The following is a 10,507-nucleotide window of genomic DNA, read 5'->3' as shown; positions in this document are numbered from 1 at the left end:
GTTCAACATTTTGTTTAGTGTAAGAGAGTTCTAGCATACTTGAGTACTATAACAATAACTAGAATTTGCTATTTGCCTATCTCCTCTTCCAGTTGCCTCTGTTCTGGGTTCCCATCCTAGTCTAGACCATTTGTCCAGAACCACAAATTGATTCTTAAAAGCTCTCTGTGGTTGAAGCATGGGAGCACGGTGGGAACTCTATTAACTGTGTGTGTGGCTTCATTTTTCTGCAGTTAAATCCCTAATGCCTTTAAAGGGTCAGCAAGTTCGAAGTCCTTGCTAATGATGTAGTAATGGTTGAAATAGTCTGTTGAAAAGGTTGTAAATATTTGTTGATTGATTGTTGACAGAGAAAAAGGCTTTTACCCCTCCACAGCGGCTGAGAGAAGCGGAAGAGAGGAAGCTTTTACACACCCATTTCAATTCAGCATGATTTATTTCTCATGCTTTGGGTCCTAGACATACATTTCAAGAGTAGACTTTTTATTTCATCTTCAAAAACAGAAAAATTGGAATAAAACAATTTTCTGCTTAAGTTTTACTGTATACCATAGGTAAATGTAGAAATAGCCACCAACATTGACACAGCTAAGCACATATCTTCATGAATAAGAACTAACTTTTATTTTCAATCCACTGAAAGGAGATAGTGTAGGTGGAGCTGCTGATTTCAAGAGATTTGAACATTACTAAGAGACTCTCTTGCACAAAAATATCTTTCCCCTGGAAGTATCATAGATACTGAAAGGCAGCCAGCCATTAGAACTTCTCTTTTGGAAAATGACATTGTCTCCACTTGGTGACGTTTATTGCTTGGGACGGTAACTGTTAATACATTAGGAAAAGTGTGTGTGTGTATGTGTGTGTGTGTGTGTGTGTGTGTGTGTGTGTGTGCTTTGCATTTTGAGATCGCTGTAGATGATGCAGCTTCACAATCAGGAAGTCGACATGGATATAGTCTGAAATCCTTATTCAGCTTTACCCAGTTCTACATGTAGTATGTCCTCTCTCTGTCTCCCTCCCTCCCTTCCTTAAAAATGCATACTCGTTAATGTGATAGCATGAAAACATAGACAGCCTTCTTGGAGAAGGGGCTCAGCCTTATGCCTGCCACACCCATGTCTTTTTCATGCCTCTCTTTCTCAACTCTACAGCAGATGACCTTTAGATTTCTGGTCATCTAGTTAGAGACTTAAGAGTAAGATAACCCATTACTTTTAAAACCCAGTACAACTCGATGTTATTGCATTAGAGTAATAAAATTTTGTGGCAGATTACATTTCCCAAAATGGCCGTAGCAGCATATCTACTATTACATGCTTTTTCAGAACTAGGCTACTTTGCACCAAGAGATGGAATTTATTTCCTCTCTGTTGCTAGGCTTGTGACTTCTCCAGCCAGTGGAGGGTCCCAGAAGCAGTGTTGTATGGCTGAGGCTAGGTCATAGAGAGGATGCAGTTTCCACTGGGCTCTCATCTAGAATGCAGCCACAGCACTGCGAAGGAGCCCAGGTCACATAGACAGACCACATTGTATGCTCTAGTCAACAGCTCCCTTAGGTTCCCAGCTGATGGCTCACTTTCATCGTGAGTAAATGAGCCTTCAGAGGATGCTGGCCTCCAGCTTTCAATTTTTTAGTGTCAGACATCTTGGAAGAGATTCAAACCATCCTCTCTGTGCCCTGTCCAACAAATTCCTGACCTACAGATCTGTGAGCATAATAAATGGGTGTTTACACTACTGAGCTTCTTTGTATTTTTTTTGTATTTTGGGTCTTGTAGTATTGCCATGTTGGTTTTAAACTCCTGAGCTCAAGTGATCACTCTGCCTCAGTGTCCTGAATAGCTTGGACTACAGGCATGCATCGCTATGCCCAACTTAGCTCTCTGGTCATTTTTAATGTTAGCAGTCATTAAAAAGACTATTGGCTAAATACAATACTGTACACAGATTACCCAACAGCTAGGCATCATGAGCCTGCTCTGAGCAAAGTACACAGCTTTGTGAAATGTACTTTAAAAATGAAAAATACAAACATTCTTTATCCTTGAAGAGTCTGATAATGTAGTAGAGGAAACTAAATATATAAGTGCAAAAACATGGCTAACAATGTGTTGTAAATGACAAAGGAGGTATTTGACAGGCGATGTAAAGGAGCTGTATAGAGGCAATGATCACCCTGAGTAGAGCAGAGAGAATGGACTTTGTTATGGAGCAGCACAGCACTACAGCACAGAGCAAGTGCTCTGGAACTGTTGATTTTCCTAGAAAAAAATACAAATTGAGGGCTGCAAGAAGGTTGTTATGTACTTGGAGTGAAAAGATAAACTTATTTCAAACAGACTGGAAAACAAAATGTTGGGTCTGACATATTGTAATGTGGTTACTAACAATAGCGGTATTAATCCCTTACATGTATAAGAGCATACACTGTACAAAGCACGTTCACAGCCATTATTCCATTTACCCTCCACAAGGACCTTATGAAGTAAATTATTCTAGCTTCTTTTGTGGGTAAAGAAATTTTGACCCAGTGGTCTTCAAAAGACTTAAGATTTAGTAGAAGTTTCTGGCAAAAAGAGGGATGTATACATAGGAAAAGAAAGAAAACCAAGAATCTTCCAAGGGCTAGGCATTGTGCTTGGTTATTTTCATGATATTTTTTCATAATTTACTTATCTCAAACCTAACATTTAATTTTACAACAACTCTGGGAATATTTGCTATTATTTTGGTTATATAGATAAAGAAACTGATGTTCAAAGACATCGGGTAAAATTAGGACCCAGGAAGAGGCACTTCCAGGTGTTGCAGCAAGTCCAGCAAGATTCCCACATTCCTGCGGCACGGAGTCTTTCTGCTCCCTCTACATGGCTTCAAACAAATCTCCCTTTCATATTTTTACAGAAACGTCTAGATACTGCCGGTCTAAAGCACTGGAGGCATTAATATAGGAATAACCAATGAGTTTAACATTTTCCAAAAAAAGTTAGTTGTTAACCTCAAAGAATTTCCAGTTGGTAGAATGTGAGAGGGAAACCTCTCTGTCTCTCTGTCTCTCTGTCTCTCTGTCTCTCGGTCTAGCTGGAGTATTGCTGACGTAGCCAATAGTTTAGCTACAAAGTAGGAATAGGGCCTTGAAACATCCACGAACATCCTTGCTTACAAAATAAATTGCAGGCTAATCTTTAAGATCCCTTTCAGGGAATGTTTTGTGATAGTATAAACTTAAAACTAAGATGCAAAATGGGAATTCACTTTCACACTATTTTGCACTATTGCATTGTTTTCTACAATTTTACAAGTGAATCTGCTCTGACTGCCTGAGAACAAAGGCTCTTGCTGAGAAGAGGGGCTCAGCATCATAATGTTCTGGGGCACCAGTAAGTATCAGATCCTCTATTCAGTGATGATGCTTTCAGGTTTGCCGTCGGTATTGGGCACATCACTGCAAGCCCACAATTTCTAAATTATTTATGTAAAATTACTTTGCATGAAGGATGATTTCCCATACTTCTCTGTCCTAGGTTTTCCTCTGCTAATCACATGTCCATTTGTTTTTTAGTCGTTGCTGCTGAGATATTTCTACTAAGTGAGATTGCTCTAAGATTGAAGCCCAATGCTTTGTTCTCGTCAAATGGCAGGAGGTTCTAATTGTATATAACTAACCACTAAAAAAGAGTTTTTTAAAGTTGTGACTTGCATAAAGCAACAAAATTGTGATGTAAATTGTCCTTCTCCCTCCCCCCCCCACCCCCCTGCTGGCCGCCTCTTTCTGTTAAGTGCCACTGATAATTGCCACTTCCCAGGGAATTATAGAATATAGGAATATTAGGAAGATTGCCCTCCCTGTTTATATTAAACCATTTGTAACAACAAATACATATGCAGGGGGGCTGGGGATTTAGCTCAGCAGCACAGTGCCTGCCTGGCAAGTGCGAGGTTGTGAGTTCGATTCCCGGTACTGGAAAACAAAACAAAACAAAAAGAAAAACAAAACAAAAGTAATGCATATGCAGGATCCAGTAGGAAAATAAATTTATGGCCTCAATTTTACTGCTTAAATTGAATTTTTGTGCTTCATGTTAGTTGTTTAATTGCTATGCCGTTGTCTATTGTTGAAAGCCTGGGCAGTTATAAATTGCTACCTAAGATCTATTGAAAGGCAAAGTCTTATCTCTGGAAGTTGACTTATCATTTATATTCTCTTGCAGTTATACTTAGGAACTGTCAAAGGACTTTAGTACATTTTTTGGTAATTTTCAATTACTTATGAAATAATGTATTAGCAACAGAACTTCAAATAAGCCACAGTGAGCAAAAGCTTGGTAGATGCTTCATAAAGATTATTAAACCTGTCTTAATTTTTGCATCTACTCACTGGTTCAGTCCTTAAGGAAGATGAAAGAATCCTCAGTTTCTTTGAAGATTTCATTCCACAGACATTGAATGACAGTTCTTCATCCAAAGTGGAAGAAAATTAACCTTTAAGCATAATCATTTTAGAAGTGATCGATTGAATAACATGAATAATAAGTGTCATCCAACAAAAATATACAAGTTTCACTAAATTTACAGATTCCATCTTTTCCCCAAATATTCTAGAAGAGTACTTCTGATTCCCTCTTCTCATCATGGTTACTCCAACCCCTGATCCATGCTGATTGTGAAAACATTCAAAGTTGTTGATATCAGGATTAACAAGATTTGAATTATCTGGTGATACCTAAGTCTCTCTCAGAGCACATTTCCTGCCATGGTGACGAATATCTGACTTCTCTTGGTACTTACTTAAAAAAATAATTTTTTTTTTTTTTTTTTTTTTGGTTTTTCTCCGGTACCGGGAACCGAACTCACGACCTTGCGCTTGCCAGGCAGGCGCTTTTGCCGCTGAGCTAAATCCCCAGCCCTAAAAAAATAATTTTAAGGGTGCAGTGCATATATGCTGGAAAGTCTGAAGCTGGCCACTGGGTTAATCTTAAACAGGTTTTATTTCCATAAGTACATTTGCAAACCCCGAGCAATAGGGTCAGTGTAACGTATCTTAATACTTTTTGGAGCATGCAACAATCCCGTAAGCTATTACTTGAGTAGAAATGATGACACTTTACACGTTCCCAAATTTGAATTTATTGAATTCCTCCAAATTGCAGTGTCTTTTAAAACCTGCTTTTATTAGTTATCATCATCACTGTTTTGTTTATTATGGTTGTTTCCAGCAATTCAAATAGGAAATGTATTGCAAGGTGAACTCTGTACATACCTGAATATAAGCACAGGAAATAGCATTTAAGCTACACATGTGCTTCCCAGCTCTTGCCACTGAATAGGACCATTGTTCTATATCCAGGCTGCATAGCATAATCACTTGTGGGATTTAACAAGTGTTGTAGATTTCCAGGCCATGCCCTCAAGATCTGTGTTTTGTAGCTCCAAGGTGGAGATCCAGTCATAAAATCATATTCATATTTATATTTATACCAGGACTGGATTGAACCTAGGGCCTTCACACTTCACATCCTCAGCCCTTTTTTATTTTGAGACAGGATCTTCTTAAATTGATAGTTGCCCAGGCTGGGCTTGAATTTGTGACCCTCTTGCCTCAGCCTCCCAGAGTGCTGGGATTACATGCACGTCACTACACCTGACTCAATCCCCAGCTCAGTTTTCTATATCTTAGAAAAGGGTCACACAGCCAAGCATTGTCAAAGCACCTAGACATGGATGGTTAGTCACTTTTCAGAAGTGAGTAACAGAAGAAAACAGAAAAATGGCACCAGCCTTCTGCAGTGTGAAGGGAGCCGCCTAAGAAGAATGTTAAAAACATGTCATAAGGGCAGCTGGGAGTTGATCACCTTCAACAGAAGAGATTTCTGATCTCTTCTTCCTTTCAGAGCCCTCTGCTCTGGGGAACATGGCAAGTCTCTTCCTGTGTTAGCTTTCTTTTACTGTAACAAACACCTGAGATAAGCAAGGTTTATTTTGGCTGACGGTTTTGGAGTTTCAATGTATTGATCAACCTGTTGGTTTGGGACCTGTTTCAAGGTAGCGCATCACGGCAGCATGGTGTGGTAAAAGTGCTCACCTCATGACCAGGAAGTAAAAAGAAGAAGGAGGAAGAGCCTGGGCTCCACAGTCCCCTTCAGGACCAAGATCAGGAGGCCTCACAGTAGGTCTCGTGTCTTAAAGTTTCCTCTATCTCTCAATGGCAAAAAGTTGGGGACCGATCCTTCAGCACACGGCCCTTCCGGGGAAACCTCCAGCTTGAAGCTGCAGCATTTTCCTACCCTCTTTTTCCACCATGGTTATTCCTGTTTGTTCGCCTGGGCTTCTCTTTTCATTATCACTTAAATCCTGTATTTTGCCTCTTCTAATCATCCCGCTCTCACAGAAGCTTTTTCCAATCTCTAGAACATCTGTTGTCTTAAACTGTACCTTAATACCTTAAACTGCATCTACCTTATTATTTTGTGGATGTTAGTTCTGTCTTTTTAAATAATCTTCAAAGTTTTTTGAGGAAAAATATATTTGCCTAACCTGATCTTACATCTTTCTCCTCAGCCTTGCATCCAAAGCTCTAGGCACAAAGGAATGACTCTCGGGAGCAGGCTGAGTGCAAAAAAGAATTATGCATGCGAGAAGCAGAGAGCCAGGGAGGGCATCTTCAAGGCTGCGTGTGCTGTGGACTTGAGGTTCAGTGGTACCCGCTGTTCTTTGCTTTTAGACAGAGACATACCAAACACATGGATTATTTTAATTCTCCATTGACTTTCCTTGATGATCCATTTAGATGTGATTTTTTTTTCTCCTCTCAAAATTGTTTACATGCTAGAACCATCTGGGGAGTTTTAGAAAATCCTCATATTCAGACTACACCTCAGGCCAATTAAATCAGAATTTCTAGGATGGGGGCCAAGGTACCAGTGTCAGTATTTTTTTTTTTTTTAAAAGCTCCCTAGGAGATTTTAGTATGCAGCCAAGACTGAGAACCACTGTTTCATATCAAACTATGCAAAATCTGATTAGGAGAACCCCAGATTGGAGGCTGATAGTTGATAAATAACCATCCAGGTCTGGAACTTCTTAATGGACACACTATTAAATCCTGTGAACTCCCCTATGAACGACTGTTCTTTTCCTAAATTATTTAAGGGACACTGTTCCGTGAACTTGAAACTACAGTCTCAGAACAAGCATATGCAAAAAAATGAGGCTCCTTTCTGCTACGGGATTCAGATACCCACTGTTCTTTTAGGATTGGCCATATCCTAACTGGTAGCTGTTTTCAAGATCTCACATTGAACGTCATTTCTTTGACCAGCACCAGTATTCCACCAATGTTAGAAGAGCCAGGTATACTTTCTCAAAACTTATTTTCCTTTATAGCACCCATGTCAGGTACAAACCTGAATGATTATTTGCTTGCCAAATTGCCTTCCTCTCCTCCTGCCACGAGATTTCAAACTCAGTTATGGCAGATACTGTCTAATATATTTATTCTTCAAAAGCTAGTACCTATCATAGGGCACATATAGAAGCTTAGTAAATACCTGATGGAAGAATGGAGATTACAGTACTAGTTCTTGCTGGGTGGTTTATTGGGGTGGGAGAATGGCAGGATCCTGTGACCCTCTGTGGAACAGTTTGTCAACAGTGAGATAATGTAGAGTGGAGGAGGTATCACTCATTCAGTTTTGATTAATTACTCTCACATATGACCTGCTTATTAGAGTCACCTGGATGTTTTGTTGAAAGTACAAATTTCTATGTCTCATCTCAAAGAGATTTGGCATCAGAAACATGATGTCAGTACCAGAAAAAAGTTTGCCGGTTGATTCTGATGCATTTGGCTATAGTCCAGTGTTTACAGAGTACTGCTTTCAACATTGACTGAAATGACTTTTAGAAGCACTGTCAAGCCTGGAGCTTGGAGCCTCTGTGAATCAGTTATTCTTTTTGTTCTGTGGTGAGGTTGAACGTTTTCTTTGGAGGTGATGTATCACTTTACTTGACAACTGTGGCAGGATAATGCCCTCTATACCATCCATTCTGTTTAGTGGTGTAGCTGGCTGAGCCCATGAGTGCTTACAAATCAATGTTATAAAGTCTGATGATAGTTTTAGAAATGTGTCAGTGTAATACTTTCTCCAGATTTTTGGGAAATGTTATCATGTTGGTCATGGCCCATGGCAATACTGATCTTGGTGGCCATGCTTGCACTGACAATAATAGGGTTGGTACTGGCCATGTTTTTATATGCATACATCTATTTCCAATAATCAGTATTGGAAATATACTAAAGAAAGCATTCATAGCATTTGCACTGGTGCAGAGAAAAAGTATGCAGATTATAAGACTCTTAGCTGTTCAGAATCCCTCTAAGAACTCAACCAGGCAAATAGAGCAAAGAAAGAAGAAGAAAAGAAAAACCCCTCCACATACCAAAAATAGGTATTAGAAACTCATATAGTTAAAAGTACTCTGTTTTTTTTAAAAAGGAGACTATTTACTATAATTTTAAACATAATCTAACTGCTTTAGGGACTCATGACTCATATATGATAAACTTAAGACATCAAAATCACAGGTGCAAAGCACTTCTTGAGCTAAAACAGCCCACTGTTTTAGTATCTTCATTCTTAAATGTAATCATTCATTGGTACTATGTACAGGTGCTATATAAATTAAAATTTATCAAACAATGAAAAATCCAAAGAAAATAAATGCCCTCATTTTAAATATTAGGAAACTGTGTCAGTGATTTTAAAGAACTTGATGATGATGCTGAGATTCCTATGTAATAACTTTTCTGTATTTCCCATGTAAAATGCAGAATGATCTCTGATAATCTTAAAGACAATCTGGAATCATCAAGGAAAGTTTAAAGTTTAGCATTTAGTTCAAAAGTGTAGACCAATGTTTAAAATGCAAAACCATCTATTCCGTTTTACAAATAATTCCATTAGCAATGGTTAAACTGTGCTTGAGTACATGAAGGAGTAAGTTTCTGTTAACTGGAAACATCACTTTTGTGAACTCTTCATTTAGTAATTCAGATGAAACCCTAAGCACCCGCAAACCTCACATTTACTGTAATGCAACAGCTATATAATTGTATAACTGTAATAATTATATAATTATATGATTTATTTAATACTTGTATCTATCACAAGATTGTAACACACTACACATCATACACACACACAGCCCACATATTTTAAGATGCACTTTGTGTCATTATGTATTGTCTACATTTCTTATATGAATGCTGTGTGGTATGGGCTATTTATTACTTACATGGTCTATAGACCATTATTCTGTGTTCAAAAATAGCCCTGGAAAGGAAGGGAAGGAGACAGCACCAGTCAATTAAAAGTAGAGAGGTATTCTTAGCAGATGGTATATACCCAAACTGAAAGGGAGCCAAGACATGGCCATAAATCTCATTACCACATAAAGTGGTTTAGGGGTCTTGGCTTGTGCTAAAGTTCTGCTTGAAAATACATACTTGGTACTATGATAAGAGCTTCTATAAGTTGTGCCTTTTAAAAATTCCTACCTTACAGATTTATCAGTTCAGTTCTCCAATCCTAGGATCACATGTTCAATTTGAATCAGTGGAGAAGATCCCTTATGTTCCCTGTTCCTATACACCAAACAAAGGGTGAACAGACAGTGACACTCACACAGAGCAGTTTTATTATTCTGCAATTGTTTTGTTCATTACCTTATTGATGATTTTTTTTTTTTTGCAGAGCTGTGCTTGACATTGTCCTTTGATATTTTGGATTTGATATTTTTTCCCTTGGATGTTCTCAGGCATAGAAGTATTTATGAATAGTACACATCTGCATCCCCATTAGTACTAAAGAAATAGTTTCTCTGAATGTTAATATGTTGTGTGATTCTTTATGCGGTCTTAAACTGCTACAGAATTATTTTTCTTTTTCTGTCCTAAAACTAGGAAAATTGATTTTAAGTTACTACATTACAATTTTCCCTCAATTTCTTCTCCATTAATTTTTAATTGGTTGTGTGGTAGTTTCTATATACAGATAGCCCCTGATTTGTAATGTTTTAACTCTTGATTTTTTTGACCTTAAGGATGATGTGAAAATAATATACTTTTTTTTTTTTTTTTTTTTTTTTTGGTTTTTCTCCGGTACCGGGAACCGAACTCACGACCTTGCGCTTGCCAGGCAGGCGCTTTGCCGCTGAGCTAAATCCCCAGCCCCGAAAATAATATACATTCAATAGAGCTGATAGCTTGAATTTTCATCTTTTCCTGGATTAGTGACATGAAGTGTGGAGCTCGGTCACGACGGCTCACCACAGCTCCCAGGTAGCTACGTGATTGCTAGCATAAACAACCAAATCTCTGCAGTGCTCTGTGTTGCAAAGTATGATTCTTGAGCATGTTGATTGCATTAAGTGTACTTTTAACTTACACTATGGTCAGTTTATCATGTGTTTATTAGGATGTAAGCCCAACATAAGTGGAAGGGCA

Source organism: Chinchilla lanigera, unplaced genomic scaffold (assembly GCF_000276665.1).
Source record: "Chinchilla lanigera isolate Chin_1 unplaced genomic scaffold, ChiLan1.0 scaffold00015, whole genome shotgun sequence".
NCBI classification, from domain to species: domain Eukaryota; kingdom Metazoa; phylum Chordata; class Mammalia; order Rodentia; family Chinchillidae; genus Chinchilla; species Chinchilla lanigera.
Note: the sequence above shows the minus strand (reverse complement) of the source record.